This window comes from Asterias amurensis, chromosome 10 (genome assembly GCF_032118995.1).
Source record: "Asterias amurensis chromosome 10, ASM3211899v1".
Lineage (NCBI taxonomy): Eukaryota > Metazoa > Echinodermata > Asteroidea > Forcipulatida > Asteriidae > Asterias > Asterias amurensis.
The window spans coordinates 11,959,879-11,982,428 of record NC_092657.1 but is presented as its reverse complement, the minus strand read 5'-3'; the positions used below and the strand labels follow the sequence as shown (position 1 = coordinate 11,982,428).

At 38.2% G+C, this 22,550-nt stretch overlaps 2 pseudogenes; both read right to left on the bottom strand.

Annotated features, from left to right (window-relative positions):
- Window positions 1-1,501: 1,501 nt before the first annotated feature.
- LOC139942680 (uncharacterized) lies at window positions 1,502-6,562 on the bottom strand (annotated as a pseudogene).
- LOC139943375 (uncharacterized) lies at window positions 2,363-3,324 on the bottom strand (annotated as a pseudogene).
- Window positions 6,563-22,550: the final 15,988 nt, after the last annotated feature.

Here is a 22,550-nt window from a genome sequence, read left to right as displayed (position 1 = left end):
GTTTAGGTATTAAACATGTTAATGTTTAATTTCTTAACATCTAGTGTTTTAATCTAAACATCTAGATGTTTTATGTCTAAACATTTAATATTTAATATCTAAACACCAAGTGTCTTACTGCTAAACACTAAGCATGCCTAAACATGTTAATCAATAGGACATGTTTACATGCAAGAAAGTGTTTAGCAAAGAAAGCAAAACTTTAGCAAGAAAGACTGACAGCAAGAAAGTGTTTAGCAAAGTGTTTAGACTATAAACACTGTTTTTAGAGTGTATGATACAACAGTGCGGTTTTAGAGCAGAATGGTTCATACTGGTACACATCAGGGAGTATTAACGGGGACAGTTTTCCTTCAGGGCTGGTCGTATATACCATCTTTCCTTTTCGTATTTCATTGCCTTTTCATCCAATTAAAATATTCCATGGCAGCCGGATAAAATAAATTGCGGCCTTTTGTATACATCGGGTCCTCCCTTAAGGGGTTCTGCCGAGTAACACGTAAAGGTGACCCCGGTTCGATTCCCGGTCGGGGCCATATGTGAGTTGAGTTGTGCGTTGGTTCTCTGCTGTGCCACGAGGGTTCTCCAGACTATCCGGTTTTCCTCCCTCAGGAAAAAATCAAACACTTTCGATCTTGGCTGTGCTCCGTGGTCATAATGGGTTGATGTGGCTGGCAGCTGAATGCGCCCTTGCATGCCTGCTTCTGGAACACGTTGTAGCCGCATCCTTCGCAATTCAGCTCTTAGCTGCAAGTAAGGATGATTAGCCCCCCAAATTATTATTATTATGTAAGTAGGTTTTGATTCTTTGCATGGTGGAAATACGATATGGAAAAGTTTGCAGTAACACCATGTAATGACTATCTCTAATGAGTTGGGGTGGTTCTGAAAAGAACCGTTGGTTTAATGGTACGCCTAATGGTTTAGGAAGCTACGGTGGCTGATCTCCGCCAACAAATAAACACTTTTTCAGTATGGCGTTATAACGCCTTATAACGGCGTTATTACGCCCTAAATAAGGGCGTTATCTAAGGGCGTTATAACGGACTATTTTAAGGCGTTATAACGCCCTAAATTACGGCGTTATAACGCTGCGAAATAACACGGTTGGCCATTTGTCGACAAGGTAAAAGGAAAACTGCGCATTTTTCGAGGCTTGTTGGGTGGATCATTGTACTCTACTTTTTGACAACATCTTTCTACCCATATGCATTTTATAACAAACGGTTACAAATGCTTTCCAAAGACCAACTCGACCGATCCAATGTTGAAGTTACTATTGTTTAAGTTTTGTAAAGTTTTTGATGTTTTCTTCATAAGTAAAGGGCTAAAGCGTGTAATTATTCTACTCTTCCACAAGTTTTTTTTTTCCAGAGGGAGAAGGTAAAAAATAAAACAGCGTTTCATGCTACTTCGCTACGCTCATACGCATGAAAAACAGTTTAGTGTTAATGGACACGCCATAATAAAGGAAAAAGGAGGCAATAGGATTTGATTCAAATTATTTATTTACAGCATGGGATAATGGTGGTATCACAAACGGCTTTTGAATAAATTTAACAGGGGTGAACAGATATTTGTCTTGACCCAGATTGATCCCGGCAGCCTGTAAAAATCGGCGTAAAATCGCAACTGGTGAGTAGGTGTCCAGTGTGTCGCAAAGAAAAGCAGTACTACCATCCCTGAAAATGTCAGTTTTTGATTTTGGGATAAAGATTGAAATACCCTTATTGTTTGGCAATTCAGAAAAGTGGGTAGCCTTCATACCTGCCATCTCATTGTGTCGAAAAAGGAGAGCATATTTGAGGTAGACATAACAAGCAGATCTAAGATCTAAAAGCGAGGCATCATGACCTGCGAAAAGGTTTACAATGGCTTTGACTTGACTTGCTCAGGGAAATTGGCTGTTTTTGTGCAGGCGGATGATGGAGTTCCCGCCTACCGCTGACTACCACATGTTGAATGATGGGTGCATCAAGCGGGTTACTTTTGACATTAACCAATGAATGTAACCATCTCAATGAAGCAGCAGTAGAAATCAAAGGACTTTCAGAGTTTGAATGTGATTTTATATGTGACAAGTAAATTGCTAACACTTGTTCAGAAAAGGGGAGCACCAGAGGAATACCTTGCGATTCTAGCCAGGAAAAAAATTGACGACATTTATAGAAATAAGCCATAACCGTACCCTCGGATTTAGCAAATATTACATCTAGCAGCATTATTTCTTTCTGGGCTTGGAATTGGAGGGGGAAATCGAGCCAAAATGGGTGGTTGTGGACTATCTGTATGCACAAAAAAGAGAGGAAGAATTAAGAATGAAAATATGTGATACTCATCACTGTAAAAGAGTGAGAAGGGATTAAATTTGAACAAAGTCTAGATATGCGGCTGCAACGCAGCCCTCGAAATCATTTGAACCAAGCAGGGAGTTGTGATTTCTGCCATGTTTAAGCGCGAGATAACCAACTTCAGTAATTAGGTCCTTGACCCAGGTACGGTATTGGGACCATAGTAAAGGCCAGAAGGGTTGCGAAGGCCACCAGGGGAAAATTATTACGCCTTTACATTTGCAAAGATGCATGTGTTTAAGTGTGGATGCCACTTCAGCTACAGGAGGAACCAACAATGCATTCTCACCGTGCCAGTTCTGGACAAAGGCGTCTACACCCGAAGAACCTGGGTTCCAAAAACGAGAATAAAATCGGGGCAGTTTAGCATTATAAGAAATAGCGAAGCAGTCAATTGTGAATGGACCCTAGCGAGCATCGATAACAGAGAAAAACTTTTCTGAAAGGGACCAATCGTCCGTGTCGAGAATCCTACTGGCAAAATCAGCTTGGTAATTTTTAGCCCTGGGTATCCACTCAACATCAATGCGAATAGAGTTGTTCAGACAAATATTGAAAATATCAACAGCCAGATTGTTAAGGTTTGGTTTCATACTCCCGGACTCGATAATTTTTGCTGCACGCTGACTATCGGTAAGCAACTTCAACTCAGATGAATCAAAGGTAGGAAAGACAAGAGCGCAAAGCGAATCGCCTCGAGCTCGCGCCAAGTGGAACTTTGGACTGATTCTGTGTTAGTCCACAATTTGTGGGCTGTGTGAACCTCGTTACAGATTATAGCACCCGCACCGGTGGAGCTGGCGTCTGAGCAAATTAGCTTGTTAACAACTCGGTGAGCAAAAACAAAACGAACATTCAAAATGTTGGCATTAGCTCTCCAAAACTTAACTTCAGAAAGACAGAAATTTGTAAGAACGACTGGAACGTTTTCATCAAAGGCTGCTGCGATTGTCATTTGACAGTGACGAGTCATTAATCTAGAAATACTACCAACAACGGGGGACAACGAAATTATTTGGCCTACGAATGAATGCAAATCTCTTATTGTGAAAGATGTATGTTGCTGTAGAAGGAAATCAATAGATTTATTAATCTTAACGATCCTACGATCAAGAATCTTAAGTGTACCCTGTGCAGTGTCCCATCTCATACCCAACCAATCGATAGAATATACAGGGCTCCAAATACTCTTAGAAATGTTGTATACAAAACCTGCTTCTAAAAGATCGGAACGAATGTGGTTAGAGATGTTTAAGGCAATCTGGTTGTGTTTTGATGCTTCCTTAGGTCTAGGGATGACAATGAAACCATCATCCAAGTAGAGAGCTATTAAAACTCCACATGACCTCCAGTGGGTGACCAAAGGTTTCAGAGCTTTGGTAAATATGTAAGGAGCGGATTTGAGCCCGAAAGGCAAAACCGTAAGTTCGAAATGTCTGACTACCCCGTTAATAGACCAAGAAAACCCCAGGTAACATTGGGAGGCAGGGGCAATGTCAAAATGATGGTAGCCCGATTTTAAATCGAATGTAACCATGAGAGCATTTTGTGACAGAAATTGAATACCCGATTTCCAGTCGCCCAATTTAAAGCGCGTTTTTGGTATGAATTTGTTCAGAACGCTGAGATCAAGAATAAGCCTATTTTTCTTGGAAGCTGAGCATGAGACAGATAAAGGGCTGTTCACGTAAGAAGGATGAGTTTTTTTTGAAATACGGGAAGTAGCCAGTAAATCTAAAATGGAATCTGTTACAAATTTTGCCTCGCGTAAGGCCGACTTATTATTCTTGAAAAACATAGGAGGGGGTTCCTTTTAAAAAGGGATTACATAACCTTGCTCGATTATTGATAAAATCATGTCAGAAGAACCTATATCACGCCAGAATTGAACATGTTGTTTTAGTCTCCCTTTAACTGGTAAATTATCAGACTGTAAGGGTGCCTTTTCAGGAAAACAATGTACCTTCAGAACGTCATCGAACTTATTGCAAATACTGTCTTTACTGTGCCTTTGGCAATGTTGAGGCGGTGCTGGTACTGGCGGTATCAAAAGATCCTGTCTGAGCAATTCCCTGGTTGCCTGCTTGGGGCAGTGCTCTCTGGAACTGGTAGGATGGGGCGTGCCATGATTGGGGTCTCTGCCCGATGAAAGGGACGGCTGGTGTGGGTCTTGTCTGATTTCGGTAACGTGAGTAGGTGTTGGAACCAAAGGAGTAGGGGCAATTTCTGGACCAGTGGCCGGACATTCCACAGGAGAAGCACGAATTAAAAGACGGCATGCCTGAAAAAGCACAATTTTTGAAAAAGAAGAGAGAAAGCAAAACGGCGACTGGAAATACAAAATGTACTAAACCCTTTGCCTGGGATCGGGAGGGTGGGAGGGCACTAAGTCAGGTTTAAGTATTATTGGCAAAGATAGATGGTACTCGGTGTGTTTGTGAAATCACCTGAATGGGGAAGCTGAGAAAGCGCTTCATTTATATAGGGGTACGCTTGAATGAATTAGACTATCAAACACAATGATCACTTCGATCATCTTCACAACACCTCCTTGCAGTACACCCTGTTAATATGCATATCTATGGAGACCGTTCCTTTGTGGCTTCGGCTCCAACTCTGTGGAATTCTCTGCCCTTGACGATCAGGAAAACATCTTCCCTTGGTGATTTCAAGAATGCCTTAAAGACGCACCTTTTCTTACAATAGTTTACGTTCTTGTATTGTTGTATCGTTATGCTTGTAGTGGTATTATTTGTTATATATATATATTTATGTTGTTGTTGATTTATAGTGTACTTCTTTGTAAAGCGCTTAGAGAATTAAGTGTTAATTATTAGGCGCTATATAAATCGAAAGTTATTATTATTATTATTATGGGTGCATCTATGACGCAAGGAAAGCATAAAATGCAAATTAGAATGAAGGCCTATGGCGCGCCAAACAGACAAAACTAAATTTGTCCAGCCAATCTGTCTTTTTAATAGTAATTATATTATGCCAAAGAATTCAAAAAAAAATATGAAAACTTGTAGATTTAGCATCCGTTTCAAAAAACAAAATATTAAGAAACAGCCAATGGGGATAGCATACAAATTATATTTTTTAAATAATTTCCAAAGAAACGACACCTATCGATTAATGTTAGCATAAAACCATCAGCTAAAAGCAAAGTCCATGGTGACAATCATTTTTGTAGTCCTCATCACGAAGGGTGACAATATGTCATGTACATATAGCAAGAATGTAAAACACACCCAAAATAGAACTCACAGTTAAAAAAAACTACAGACCCATATCATCATGTAATAAAATTAGAAGATTTGAGATTTCGACAAAATTCCAATCGGAAATTTACTCAATACAATGGCAATACGGCATTTGATATCGTTTTAATGTGAGTTTTGAAACTTGTAGTATTTTTCTCAATGATTCTACTCCAACTCCCCCCCACCGATAAAAGTTTGGCACTGTTTGCGCCAATAAGAAACTAATTTTATACACTTATTTTCCTCATGGGGGGGGGGGGCAGTGGATGACAATCATGAAAATGTCTAAACATTATTATAAAAAAAAAAAATTGGAAAACAAAAATCACTTCAAGGGATGCTAGCTATTTTTATTTATTTTTATAGGGCGTAACGCCCTAAAAGGGGTTATAACGCCGTCAAACTATGGCGTTATAAAGCACTATTACTAAATTAGAGCGTTATAACGCCGTAAATTAGGGCGTTATTACGCCCTAATTGGGCATTATAATTACTCAATTAGGGCGATATAACGCCGTAAATTAGGGCGTTATAACGTCGTATAGGGCGTTATTACGCCATAATAGGGCGTTATAACGCCGTAAAATATGGCGTGATAGCGCCCTAATTTAGGGCGTAATAACGCCGTATAGGGCGTTATAACGCCAAACTGAAAAAGTGTTTATTTGTTGGCGGAGACCAGCTTCCGTAGTAAGCAGTAAAAGACTGCCACCGAATTTAGGCTGGATCAATACAATTCAGAGGAAATCCCGTGGACCTACAACGGCTAGCCTGGGTTTTGAGCAGATAACAGGGTTCGGCATTTTGTACGTTCCTAAAAGGCCAAAAACAGTTGCCGATAGGCAATAGTGCCGGTTCTTTTGTTTTGTTTTTTAATTACAAGCCTGCTTATCCAAACGGCTTGCTTTAATAACATTTATGTTACTGTTATAAACTTACTGACATTTTGCCTTATTCCGTTTTACATGTTACCGTCGATATTTCTCATGGAAAAATGGAAATACAAGTGTATCTGATTTGGATTCAATTGATTTCTTCCAGGAAAATGCGGAGGCATAAATGGGGCCGCATGTGAGCCATGCAGCATAAGCTTCCGATGAGTGCTTTGAAAGTTTAAAGTCGTCACCGGTGTTTCAAAGGTCTGGTAGACGACTCTCGGGACGAAGCCGATCAACTTTAGGAAGCGAGAAAGAAACACTTCATGGTCACGTTGCGTCCTTAAATGTAGCCAACACTGGGATCGATGGTGACCATTATGGGGCGGCCAAATAAGGGGGCCGTCTTCACATGTACACATCTTTAAAGCCATTGGACCGTTTCGGTACAGAAAACAAAATTAAAAAAAATCACAGATTTACAAATAACTTACAGGGTTTACAGAAGTTAGTGGTGAAATACTCCTCTTGAAATATTGTTCCATGAAATGCTTTACTTTTTGAGAAAACAGTAAAACAATATAAATTCTCGTTAACGAGAATTACAGATTTATTTTAAACACAATGTCATGACACGGCGAAACGCGCGGATACAAGGGTGGGTTTTCCAGTTATTTTGTCCCGACTCCGATGACCGATTAAGCCCAAATTTTCACAGGTTTGTTATTTGATATAGAAATTGTGATACACGAAGTGTGGGCCTTGGACAATACTGTTTACCGAAAGGGTCCAATAAAGCAAAGTTGGGTGGACAAAGCGGAACGGGCCCAGTCAGGTGGGAATCACTTGTGGATGTAGCCTCTAAAGATATTTGCAAAACGCCCAATTCCATAAGTCTCTCAGGGCATAAAGACATAAATTATACAATGAGAGAAAGATGAGCAGTTTCAAACAATGAGTTTTAACAGGGACTTAAAACAGTGAAAAGAATTAGCCCTGCGAATATGCTCAGGAAGACCATGGGAAGACTATTTAAAAGAAACTGTGCGGCATATCAAAACTTGTTGTGGCCATTTTAAGTGGTAGAAGCTCTTATTGATAGCAATGACTGCATTAATACTGGTATAATATTGATTTAGAAACAGTCATGAGTGTGTAAAAATCGCTGTAATGTCACGAGACAAGCCTGAGTATAAAGCAATATGTATTTGTCCATTGCCTGAAGAGTCATGGGATATAAGCATCAGTTTGAGTTGTAGAGATCAGGCTGAGATGAAAACAATGGGTGTGCAATAGGCCTAAAGTATTAATACGCCATGTAACCGTTCTTATCAATCCAAAATATTTAGCCTAACATAGCTGCGCTTCCGCCGTTAAGCGGCGTGCATCAAAGGGCAATATTTTGACGTCACAGTTGAAGGCACGCTTTGTTACTTATATAGTGCAACAAAGCGGCTATACAAAACGGGGCCCCACAATGTGGTAACATGCTATGGTAAAATTGGGCTTTGTGGCCCTTTATAACTTCACAAGTTAAGTACGTCACCAATTTCCACAATGTAGGCCTAAAGAATACTAGCCGGGGCAGGGTCCCGACATAGTAGGATGGTTTGACCTCACGAATGAACAACAATAATGGGCCCCGAGAATGTGAGTTGATCTGGCCTCACAGTAAGTTTAATATTATGATAATATAAATGATGAAATTTATAGTACTAGACATAGAGTTTTTTGTTAAATACAAAAACACGGTGTTCGGTTGGACGTTACGTGATGACGTAGTTCAAAAACATTGAACCATCAAGATGTTTTTTATATAATGTGTCGTTATTTTATAGTTAAACTTGTATTACACTTTTGAACGCCTTGTTTCTTCACAAATGCAATATGTTTGTGTGAGATTGGCATCAGTTTTTTTGTTTGCAACTAATGAAAGCCCTATTAAAATCTAGCTCACCCCTGCACTGGATGCTGCACACAGATTTGATAATCAACAGCGCCCTCTTTGGTGGGCAAAAAGAGAGCGCTGTTGGGAATGTCCCCAAAAACTTTCGCGCCATATGATTTTTACAAATTTTAAACGTTGTTTTATTGTTATTTAATACCCGATGACGTCATTTTGAAGGTTCAACTATCTGTTGAGTTTCAAGGTTCAAATCGATCTCAATCTTGAGTTATGCCGTAGATAAGCTCAAAAGTTTTTTTTTTTTTTTGCTGAAAAAAACACGAAGGCGAACTTTGACCCAGGGTAACGACCCGGAAGTTAAGGTCGTACGATTTTACCGTTAACTTTTCAAATGTTTCCCAAGTCTTTATCTATCCTATGCCCAAGTATGAACATCATAGCTTTTATATTCGTTGAGATACATCAACAAGTAAGTTGTAATTTTTCAACATTAGGAAACTTTTCAAAGACGTCATCAATGACGTCATCAATCCAAAAAAGTGTTGGTTTCATCTACTTATTATAACCTATGTACATAGTAAGTTTTAAGTTTGTACAAGTTTTACTTTTGTTTTAAAGCTCAAAAGTTGTTTTTTTGATGTAAAATACACGAAGACGAACTTTGACCCAGGGTAACGACCCGGAAGTTAAGGTCATACGATTTTGGCGTTAACTTTTCAAATGTTTCCCAAGTCTTTATCTATTTGATGCCAAAGTATGAACATCATAGCTGTTATATTCGTTGATATACAGCAACAAGCATATGGTCATTTTTCAACATTAAAAACCTTGTCATGACCTCATCAATGACGTCATCATTCCAAAAAAGTGGCGGTTTTATCTACTTATTATTACCTATGTACATAGTAAGTTTTAGGTTTGTACAAGCTTTTCTTTTGTTTTAAAGCTCAAAAGTTGTTTTTTGATGACAAAATGCGGAGGCGAACTTTGACCCAGGGTAACGACCCGGAAGTTAAGGTCGTACGATTTTGGCGTTAACTTTTTAAATGTTGTCCAAGTATTTATCTATCCGATGCTGAAATATGAACATCATAGCTTTAATAGTCGTTGAGATACAGCAACAAGCAAATTGTAATTTTTCAACATTAAAAACCTTGCCATGACGTCATCAATGACGTCATCACTCCAAAAAAGTGGCGGTTTCATCTACGCACTAGTGCCTATGTACAAAGTAAGTTTTAAGTTAGTTCAAGCTGTTCTTTTGTTTTAAAGCTCAAAAGTTGTTTTTTGATGAAAAAATGCGGAGGCGAACTTTGACCCAGGGTAACGACCGGAAGTTAAGGTCACACGATTTTGACGTTAACTTGTTAAATGTTATCCAAGTCTTTATCTATCTGATGTCCAAGTATGAAAATCATAGCATTCACATTCGTTGAGATACAGCGAAAAGCAAATGTCGTTTTTCAACTTTAAAAACATTCCCAAAAAGTGGCGGTTTCATCTACTCACTATCTCACTATTGCCTATGTACATAGTAAGTTTTAAGTTTGTACAAGCTTTACTTTTGTTTAAAATTGCTGGAGAAAGTTCGCAGGGAAAAAAGAACACGAGAAAAAAAAAAAAAAAAAAAAAAAACAAAACAATAACAATAGTTGTTCGGCTGTTGGCCGAACGCCTAAAAATTATTACAAAAACACGGTGTTCGGTTGAACGTAACGTGATGACGTAGTTCAAAAACATTGAACCAAAAAGATGAATTTTTCTACAATGTGTCGTAACTCTTTATAGTCAAAGGCAGTGGACACTATTGGTAATTACTCAAAATAATTATCAGCCTAAAGCCTTACTTGGTGACGAAATGGGGAGAGGTTGATGGTATAAAACATTGTGAGAAACGGCTCGCTCTGAAGTGACATAGTTTTCGTCCATTTGTTCAGACAGGATTGAATTAACGGAAAATACCAAAAAGAAATCAATTCAGACATGGGTATAAGTTCATGGTGAAATAAATATGGAAAAATACGTTTATAAATAATATAAGAGGATTAATGATTAATACTTGACATTGGTTAAAGGCAGCGTGAAAGCAACAGACATGAATGCATCACACCCCTACATAAACTATAAACGAAAGGAAGCTGAATGGAGGATGTTTTCAGGCAGTGTACATTTTGTTATACGCTGACCCACTGACCCAGGTCGCTTCTGATTGGTTTATGAAGAAAAACCTACGAAACCAAAAACAAGTTGTAAAGGGCCCATTGTAGTTTGCGTCTTGCTTGTGGTCGCGGACAAAGGTCTAGACAGCTTCGCACTATAAGGACTACCTTCTAAGAAACATTCCTTGAGGCTTTGTTAAACTTTACGAAAACACTTCCACAGCCAGTAGTTTCATGCTTTATGAACTTGCCTGGGCTTTTCACCAATAAACTATCTGACCTTTATTGTGTATAATATTTTAGGGGGTTTTGGTGCGAAAAGTGTTTACATTTTCACCACTATTATTCATGTGAACACAATCTGTACGTTGCATATATTTTATATTTAGGTGGGTAAAAAATGATAGATTTGTCCAATAACGTATTTTTGATATTTTATCACATACTATCCCCTTAGGCATCAAACTTTTGAAAGTTCGCTCACACACCGAACAAGATGTGAGCTTGGTTTAATTTAAGATTGCCGTGACGAACGCCCAATTAATTATTTAATTCCGTCGATCAATCGATTCACCAAGATTTAAAAAGTAAATATAATTTGTTGTTTTTACCCGTGCTTTTTTAATTGATGATCACATTTAACGAGTGTTTTTCAAGGAACATTAGCATTACGGCTTTTTGCTAACAAAACAGTTGCTGGCAGTGTAAGCACTTTATGTATTAATTGTGTATTTATTAATTGTAATCCACCATACATAAACTGACAAACCTGTACAAGTTTGAGATCGATTGGCCATCTGGGTCTCGAAAAATAGTGAAAAACCGATTCTACTTTTTGCATGACATCAATGTAAAAAAAAAATGAATAAAATGCTCACTGAGCGATAAACTCTAAAATAAAATTGTGATTTATCAACATTAAAAACCTTGTCATGACGTCATCAATGACGTCATCATTCCAAAAAGTGGCGGTTTCATCTACTCACTATTATCTATGTACATAGTAAGTTTTATGTTTGTACAAGCTTTACTTTTGTTTAAAAGCTCAAAAGTTGTTTTTTTAAGTAAAATTCACGAAGGCGAACTTTGACCCAGGGTAACGACCCCGAAGTTAAGGTCGTACGATTTTGGCGTTAACTTTTCAAATGTTGTCCAAGTCTTTATCTATCCGATGCTGAAATATGAACATCATAGCTTCAATATTCGTTGAGATACAGCAACAAGCAAATTGTAATTTTTTTCAACATTAAAAACCTTGGCATGACGTCATCAATGACGTCATCAATCCAAAAAAGTAGGAGTTTAATCTGTGCACTAGTGCCTATGTACAAAGTAAGTTTTAAGTTTGTACAAGCTTTACTTTTGTTTAAAAGCTCAAAAGTTGTTTTTTTAAGTAAAATTCACGAAGGCGAACTTTGACCCAGGGTAACGACCCCGAAGTTAAGGTCGTACGATTTTGGCGTTAACTTTTCAAATGTTGTCCAAGTCTTTATCTATCCGATGCTGAAATATGAACATCATAGCTTCAATATTCGTTGAGATACAGCAACAAGCAAATTGTAATTTTTTTCAACATTAAAAACCTTGGCATGACGTCATCAATGACGTCATCAATCCAAAAAAGTAGGAGTTTAATCTGTGCACTAGTGCCTATGTACAAAGTAAGTTTTAAGTTTGTACAAGCTTTACTTTTGCTTTAAAACTCAAAAGTTGTTTTTAATGAAAAAATGCGAAGGCGAATTTTGACCCAGGGTAAAGACCGGAAGTTAAGGTCATACGTTTTTTGCGTTTCTTTTCAAATGTTGTCCAAGTCTTTATCTATCCGATGCTGAAATATGAACATCATAGCTTTTTTGTTCGTTGAGATACAGCAACAAGCAAATGGTAATTTTTCAAAATTAAAAACCCTGTCATGACGTCATCAATGACGCAATCATTCTCAAAATATGGCGGTTTCTTCCACTCACTATTGCCTATGAACATAGTAAGTTTTAAGTTTGTACAAGCTTTACTTTTGTTTAAAAGTTCAAAAGTTGTTTTTTGATGTAAAATACACGAAGGCGAACTTTGACCCAGGGTAACGACCCGGAAGTTAAGGTCGTACGATTTTTGCGTTAACTTTTCAAATATTGTCCAAGTCTTTATCTATATCCGATGGCCAAGTATGAACATCATAGCTCTTATATTCGTTGAGATACAGCAACAAGCAAATGGTCATTTTTTAACACTAAAAACCCTGTCATGACTTCATCAATGACGTCATCATTCCAAAAAAGTGGCGGTTCCATCAACTCACTGGTGCCTATGTACATAGTAAGTTTTAGGTTTGTACAAGCTTTACTTTTGTTTTAAAGCTCAAAAGTTGTTTTTTGATGAAAAAATGCAAAGGCGAACTTTGACCCAGGGTAACGACCGGAAGTTAAGGTCATACGATTTTTGCGTTAACTTTTCAAATGTTGTCCAAGTCTTTATCTATCCGATGCCCAAGTATGAACATCATAGCATTCATATTCGTTGAGATACAGCGAAAAGCAAATGTCGTTTTTCTACTTTAAAAACCTTGCCATGAAGGCATCAATGACGTCATCATTCCCAAAAAGTGGCGGTTTCATCTACTCACTATTGCCTATGTACATAGTAAGTTTTAAGTTTGTACAAGCTTTACTTTTGTTTAAAATTGCTGGAGAAGGTTCGCAGGAAAAGAAGAACACGAGGAAAAAAACAAAAAACAGAACAATAACAATAGATGTTAGGCTGTTGGCCGAACACCTAATAAATAACAGTCAGTTTGTATATAATTTGGTCTCAAAGACGAAATTTTATGGGGTTGGGCCCCTAGATTGTGAGATGATTTGGCCTCGCAGAGAGCAATAATTATGATAATAATAATGATATTTATAATAATAATTATAGTAAGTTTGTATACAATTTGGTCTCAAAGCCGAAGTTTCATGGGGATGGGCCCCAAGATTGTGAGAGGATTTGGCCTCACAGAAAAAGTATTATGGGGTTGGACCCCAAAATGGTGAGATCATGAACATTTTGCCTTATAGATGCAGTATTATGGGGATGGGCCCCGAGATGTTGAGATGATCTGGCCTCACTGAAAGTATTGTTACGATAACAACTATATATTGTAAATACTAATGATACAAGTTGGCCTCACTACGAAGTTTTACGGGAATTGGCCCCAAGATTGTGAGATGATCTGGCCTCACAGATGAAGTATTATGGTGTTGGAACCCAAGATTGTGAGATGAGTTTGCCTCAGAGATGAAGTACTATGGGGATAGGCCCCGAGGTGGTGAGATGATTTGGCCTCACAGAAGTATCAATTTGATATTAAAATAGTATTCATAATATAATATACTAATTATGGTCAGTTGTAAGTATAATCTAGTCTTACAGACGAAATTTTGTGGGGATGGGCCCGGAGATTGTGAGATGATTTTGCCTCACAGATGAAGTACTATGGGGTGGGACCCCGAGATTGGGAGATAATTTGGCCACACAGAAGTATTAATTTTGTGTTAATAATGATATTTGAAACAATAATAATAGTCAGATTGTATCTTTCAGACAAAGTTTTACGGGGATTAGCCCCGAGATTGTGATAAGATTTGGGCCTCACAGATAAAGTATTACGGGGTTGGACCCCGAGATGGTGAGATGAAATTTGCCTCAGAGAAGTATTATTATGGGGATGTGTCCCGAGGTGGTGAGATGATCTTGCCTCAAAGAAAGTATTCAAATGATAATAATAATGGAATTTAAAGTAATATAGTAAATTTGTATATATATAATTGGCATCACGAATGAAATATTATGGGGATGGGCCCCGAGAGTGTTAGAAGGACTTGCCTCACAAATAAATTATCGGATGGGCCCCGAGATGATTAGATGGTTCTGCCTCACAGATAAAGTATATAAATGGGGATGGGCCCCGAGTTTGTGAGATGAATTGCCCCCACAAGATGGAGTATGTATAATGTCACCTTAAAAATGTCATTGTATGCATTGTGCACTAAAGCAAATTTTTGGTCCTTGGTCCACCCGTTTTATTTTAGAGTGGTCAAGAAATATTCAAGAAACCTATGGGGGTGAGCCCCCGAGACGGTGAGATGAATTTGCCACACAGGATGGATTATGTGTTAATTAATGTGAAAAAGAAAAAGAACAGAAAAAAACATGAATTTGAACAATTTAGGGCGCCTAAGCCATGTGCATTAAAACGAGTTTCAGTCCTTGGGCCACCACTGTCTTATTGTAGCGGTTCAAATAAATATACCAGAAATATATGGTGTGGGCCCCCGAGACGGTGAGATGCGGCAGATCTGCCGCACAGATGGACTGTGTATGGGGTGCAACCCCTAAATAAAGTATTTCGCTCCACGTATGGAATACAAATACAGTACATTACAATGCCTAGAGAATGCGAGGTGATTCGGCCTCACAGAAGGTTATGGAATGATATTGTCTCAAATTTAAAAGCAGGTCTGGGGTTATACCCCCAAGATGCCTAGATGAATTACATTTATATTTAATTGAGTCAGAAAGATACAGATTTCTTAGTCAAAAAGTTCAATGATTTGCTTTTGGGTTCATATAGATGTTGGGTCGGGACCAAATATATTGTTTACCGTAAAAGCGTGCTGGCGGAAATGGGCCGAGGTGGTGAGACAAATTTGCCCTCTCAAATAAACATTAAGATGCAGTTAATTTTTCTGCAAACGTGGGAGTAATTGGACTGGCAACAAAATGTGTTATTTATTATAGCTGGTTCTGAATCCTGGGATCAGCGGGCCTTGCTGCAAAGAACAATCATCGGTTGTGGCGATTAAACCTCGCTTGGCGCCAGCACGGGCGCAGTACATCTGTGCAAAACGGCAGCACTTGTATTGTCAGAGTTTCAGAGTATGGCAGGTACCTACAAAATACTCAAGATACACACTTTGGGGAGTATATTTCACCACTTCGCAAAATCAATCCAGAGGAAACAAGAGAGACGGCGAGCGAAGGGGTGTACCCTCCGGTGGGTATGTCACGGACGCCGGCTTAAAAGAAGCTTAAAAGAAGAAAGGAAGAAATGGCATGCGTGTAGATAGATTAAAGAGTTTCCATCTGACAAGGTCTAGGGTGAAGGCAAGATCTGTGGCTTACAATGGGTCACCTACACACATTGTGGTCTTCTAGTATGGAGACACACTTCTAGTACCGTTTGAGTTTCGGAGTACAAGCGGACGCAAACTCATCTAAGGGAGTTGTCGAGCAAAGTCACATTATTCAAGGGAAATTGGACAGACCGGTTGGCTTTGCATTTGACCCTGTGGCCCTCCTATCAAGCGTGTCAAAAGGGGCTAAAAAGCCGTTCATGTTTCTTTCTAAAGATACCCGGTTCCGGGCTCCTCGGATGGGAGAATGCATTTACTCAACCTTTGTCCTGAGGAAGCTTTGTCAAATGTCTTTTACACCGTTTTCTTTGTACCATCCCTAATGGGATAAAGTGTGGGGTGACATCGGCTGCATGGCAGCCTCCAGATCCCTATTTGAGTGGTGACCAAATCTAACGTTGTTCAGTCGACGGAGGCTGCGGTCGGCGATAGAAGCTGATATTTATTTTATTTTTAAATACTTTTCAGCACATACTATTATTACTCCGTCTAGACGAGGCTTTCCTTCGGTTTCGGGCTTTAGAATGTTTCTAAACGAGTATATCAGATGGGCAGAACATCATGCAATGCGTGTGGTAGTGTCGGATTATTTGGTCAAAAGAATGACAGGCTTTGGTTGGCTAGCCTCACATGATGTTCAATGGAACGTGGAAGGAAGGCGAAGATGGGTGCGTTGGACTGATTGATGCCATATTGTTGTCAAGTAGCCTAACGCGAGGTTTCGCATGGTGGATATACATGTATATAAATAAAAATATATAAAACTAGAAATTTAGAGTTTGTTTTAAAACAAACTCTAGGTGTTCGGTTTCCGGGAGTAAAAACCTGGTGTAAAAAAATATTCCACCTTGCTTTGTTCTCAAGATTTGTACTCAAGTTTCACCTCAGTCGAACATTGGTTTGGCATACACACAGCTTTGAAAAGTACACCTTTAAAGCAATACCACCTGACACATTATGACCTCATCAAGCTAAGACTGCACGGATACGTTGCTATTATGAAGGAGATTATGTATACCAATATTGAAACAATTGTCATAAACTGAGACACAAACATCTAGTAAAAGTGTATTTTTAGATGTTTATGATCTGCCGCTAGAGGGCGCACATATTTTTGGTAACGTCATCAGTAGTGTTTTTTTAAACCAGACCTTTGCCAGACTTGTATGCTGTGATGGTAAAGCATCAAAGGATGTATATTTAAACCTAAAAGGCCTTTAATAACGCCCCTTCAAATCATGTTTACAGTCATTTCCGGTTTGAAAAGGTCAAAAGGTCAAGACAAATTCACCAACATGTCCATTTTAGTTAAGTACGTAAATCCCTTTCATTTAATGTATAGATTGTCAAAATGGTTAATGTGATTGAGGAAACATGAAGTTACGAGAAATTGACGACTGCAGAATAGACTAACTAACCAAAAGGCAAATGTACCTGACATGTTGAAAACGCCTCGAACACGGACAGAAACGATTAACACGTGGCGCAGAGCGTGACTATGCTCCGCAATGCACCGCAGGGTTAAACAAGTACACGCCAAGTACAAGCCAAATTCAGATCTATGGCACTCCTGGAGCTCCGTATAAACGTAATACTGTAATGCCCCTTTAAATGATGTTTGACCAGGCAAAGATATTAAGTAGGTTCCAACGGTTACAAAATATTACTATGATTAGCCCGTGCTTAGCCCGCTCATGGGGGTTCCATTGATTGTGATTAAATTTACTTTATTATCATTATGTTTGACAACTTGGACCGAGCACCTCTGGGTCAAAAGAATTACGGATTTATTTTAAACACATGTCATGACACGGCGAAACGCGCGGTCACGAGGGTGGGTTTTTCCGTTATTTTCTCCCGACTCCGATGACCGATTGAGCCTAAATTTTCACAGGTTTGTTATAGAAGTTGTGATACACGAAGTGTTGTCCTTGGGCAATACTGTTAACCGAAAGGGTCCAATGGCTTTAAGTCATGTTTGACGCCTTGGATCGGGCACCACTAGGGCAGGAGATGTTAAGGAGGTTCCAAACGATACATAATTAGTATGCCTAGCCCGGTTTTGGGTTTCAGTGTTTTCTTATTTTATGTAAACAAAATTATGTGCATTAAAGGAACACGTTGCCTTGGATCGGACGAGTTGGTCTATAAAAAGCGTTTGTAACCGTTCGTTGTAAAATACATAATGGTTGGAAAGATGTTGTAAAAGTAGAATAAAATGATCCACACAAATTTGCCTCGAAATTGCGTGGTTTTCCTTTTACTTTGCGAACTAACACGGTCGGCCATTTTTGGGAGTCATATAAAACAGGATCTATGGAAAAGCTGAAAATAAAAACCATGTCGCAGTATACCATTGTTATTCAATAGAGACTAATATTATAGTCACTTTGGTTGGGGAGTGAGGAAAATAGTAAAACACACACATAAATCACATTGCTGGCTGAGACATAATTGTATGCACCTGACAAATCTATGCATGGATATTCTTTAGAAGGTTTTGTTTGTTTGAATAGATTCACATGGTTCGTTGATTATAAGGGGGTTGGTTGTGGCGACAACAACCTTGTTATCATTTTGACAACCATCAATTATAATGTAATTTCACGGCTGATGGTTGCACTTTGGTATTGTCACTTTTCAAGTGTGTAAAGGCTTAAAGTTTGATGAATAGTATGACGAAAACGAACTTTTATCCTTTTGAACTGAATTCATGATTTATTGTCTCATTCTTCTCACGTAGCTGTTTAGTAGGGTCAAAACGTGAGGCCAGTGACACTATTTTGCAAGTACAAGTACACCATGTAATGTTAGTTGGACGCAGTTTGCTAACAGCCATTAACCTTTTTTAAATAAAATCAGAACATTAATAATTTTGCTTGTTAAATAAAATAAAATTGAAGAGGATGCCTGAATTGACTAAAACAATCGGAGTTGGACGAGGTGTAGACTTGATTCAAGTCTTAGATTGTGGTTATTCTTCTGCATCCCAGGCACGAAAAACGCCCCCACATTATTAGCGATCACGCGGGCCCTAACTCGCAATCTCAATACACACACGTTGCAACGTGTGCAGGCTGTGTATAAGTAAACTTCTTAATTAGTTACTGATTGTTTTGAATAAGTCGACTTCGCAAAATAATACGTCGGTAAGTAACTGATTCCACGAAATAAGTCGTCTCGATGAGATAACGTATGTCGCTAACTCGATATGTCGGATGGCACTCCTGGAGCTCCGTAGGTGACCTTTTGCCAGTCAAAACTTATAAATGGAAAATCACGCCATGTGCACGCACATGGCACTGGCGTATAATGTGTAAACAAGTCTGAACAAGCTATAGTCGCGAGGTGTATGCTGCGTTAGGCATAAAAATTTAGGCCAAGAAAACATACAAATGCTTACTTTTGAACCGTAAGACAAGGTCAAAAAGGGATTATGTCTGCGAGGCGTTTACGGAGTTTTGAATGATGATTCCGATGATGTATTGATTGTAAGAATCCCCTGTGTAGATCAGAAGTTATGATTTTATATTAATAAAAAAACTTTAAATGACCATCATTCAAGAATGGTTGACGTCATCATGACGTAACTTAAACGGTTTTCTCTCCTAATGAATATCTAACGATGTGTGAAGTTTCAAGTTCATACGAGTTTGGGAAAGGTGCTTTTGTGAGCGGACAAGGTATTTTTGAGTTGGCCGAACAAACTTTAAAAAAACACTAGAGATTGAGAGTTTGTGAACAAACTCAAGGTGTTCGGTTTCCGGGAGTAAAAGCCTTGATTCAAAAACAAATATTACACCTTTGTTCTCAAGATTTGTAATAAATGATTCAAATTACACAAACTGTCAAAACCACATGATTACGTCATCTAGTAAAAGTGTATGTTTGGTGACGTCATCGGTAATATTTGTTTTAAACCAGACCTTTGCCAGACTTGTATGGTGTGATGGTAAAGCATCAAAGGATGTTTATTTCGACCTAAAAGACAGTAAACCAAGCCCTTTCAAATCATTTCACAGTCACTTCCCGTTTAAACAGGTCAAAAGGTCAACGAAAGTTCACCAACATATCCATTTCTGTCAAGTACGTAAAGCCCTTTCATATGATGTACAGATTGTCAAAATAGCTTATGTAGTTTAGGAAATATGAACTTAGGAAATATTGACTGACGACTGAAGAAAAGACTGTAAGGGGCATGTATGTTTTAACCGCCTTGAACGAAGACTATTCTTCATGAAGCTTTTTCGCGCTCTATTGATAATATTTTAAAAAAGAAGTAAAAAAAAAAAAACGTGGATCAGAAATAATGATTTTTTGAAATAATTATTTGAATTTGTATTACTCAAGAATGGATGACGTCATCATGACCTAACTAACACATTATTCCACTCATAATGCATATCTAACTATGTGCGAAGTTTCAAGTTCATACGAGTTTAGGAAGTGTGCTTTTGTTCGAGGACAAGGGACGAAGAGAAGAAGAAGATGAAAATCTGGATTGTTTTATTTATTTTAACCATTCTGTTTACGTAACGTCCTTTCCTACAAGAGAAAGTTTAAAAGGGCTTATGTTATTCCAGAGATTTTTTTTCTTCAAACTATTTAACTCAGAATAACTTGGATAGTTGTTTTAACAAATAATCAAAACAATTGATGATTAAGCTAAGTTCAAGCAGTAATAGATATTGTAATACTGACGTGAATTCCGTGGGCCCAAAACGCCCTTCACCCGGGGGGAATGGTCGATCGATGTAACGTCTCTATTCTTCTCGGTGTTTAACCAAAACATGACCAATGTTCGTCTTTTTGTACTGTTGTTTTCTCACATAATTAAAAGTCCCTTGAATCACTGAAGTAGGTGGCCATCTCAGCGAAACTTTGTCTTCAATTCCACATTGACCACTAAGCCATCAGAAGGGTAACATTTGAACAATTTGACGCCGAAGATTGAGAGGAAATCATTTTCGCAGCGTTCTGCATAAATAGAGCTATACAGCTCTAAATAATAGAGCTATATAGCTCTATGCATATCACGCTATGGCACAGAGTACAATAAACTTGGCAGCATGCCACCAAATAAATGATGCCTAATACACTACACGTGTACGACACACGTGTTACGCACAACCAATGGAAAAATTTCGTAGTTCTTTATACATGAAATTATGAATTTTCAAACTCGATTTTGAACCAGAAGACGAGATCAAAATGGGATCATGTCTGCGAGGCATTTACGGAGTTTTTAACGAACTTTCCGATGATGTGTCGATTGTAATAACCCATCATGTAGATCAAAAGTTATGATTTTTTGAAATAATAAACTTTGAAAACTCAAGAACTCAAGATCTCAAACGGTTTCTTCTCCTGATAAATATATAACTATGTGTGAAGTTAGAAGTTCATACAGGTTTGGAAAGTGTGCTTTTGTTAGAGGGCAAGGGACGGAGATGTATTTTTGAAGAAAAATATACAATTGCAAACTTTGACCTTCCGGTACGAACGGAAGGAGGGGTCATACGATTTTGACGTTAACTTTTCAAATGTAGTCCCAGTCTTGATCTATCAGATGCGTAATTATGAATATCATAACTGTAAAATTCGAAGACATATAGCGAAAAGCAAATGGTAACTTTTTGAACCTAAAAACCTTGTAATTCGACACCTGATGACGTCATCATGACGAAACTAAAACGGTTTCATCTACTAATGAATATCTAACTATGTGTGAAGTTTCAAGTTTATGTGAGCTTAGCAAGTATGTCTTTGTTAGCGGACATAAACCACGGAGAAGAAGACGAAGTAAAAAAAAAAATAATAAAAAAAAAATAACAAAAACAAGAGGTCTTCGGACTCGAGTCCGAACACCTAAAAACAAGAGGTCTTCGGACTCGAGTCCGAACACTTAAAAAAAAAAAAAAAAAAAAAAACGAACAAAAACAAGAGGTCTTCGGACTCGAGTCCGAACACCTAAAAAAACGAACAAAAATAAGAGGTGTTCGGGTTCAATACCCGAACACCTAATTAAAAAAAAACGAACAAAAATAAGAGGTGTTCGGGTTCAATACCCGAACACCTAAAAAAAAAAAAAAAAAAGAACAAAAATAAGAGGTGTTCCGGGCTGTTGGCCCGAACACCTAATTACAAAAATACGGTGTTCGGTTGGGCGTTACGTGATGACGTAGTTAAAAAACATTGAACCATAAAGATGACTTTTTCTACAACGTGTCGTTAATTTTTATAGTTAAACTTGTGTCACAGTTTTTAACGACTCCTTTTTTTTCTTCACAAATGCAACATTTTTGTGTGAGATAGGCTTTAGGTTTTAATTTGCAATTTCTGGAAACAGTTTTAAAATTAAGCTACCTCTGCACGGGATGACGTTAACTTTTCAAATGTTGTCCAAGTCTTTATCTATCCGATGCTGAAATATGAACATCATAGCTTTTCTATTCGTTGAGATACAGCAACAAGCAAATGGTCAATTTTCAAAATTAAAAACCCTGTCATGACGTCATCAATGACGCCATCATTCCCAAAATATGGCGGTTTCTTCCACTCACTATTGCCTATGAACATAGTAAGTTTTAAGTTTCTACAAGCTTTACTTTTGTTTGAAAGCTCAAAAGTTGTTTCAAATCATTTCAAATCATTTCACAGTCACTTTCGGTTTAAACGAGTCAAAAGGTCAACGAAAGTTCACCAACATATCCATTTCTGTAAAGTACGTAAAGCCCTTTCATATGATGTATAGATTGTCAAAATAGCTTATGTAGTTTAGGAAATATGACGACTGTAGAAAAGATTGTAAGGGGCATGTAT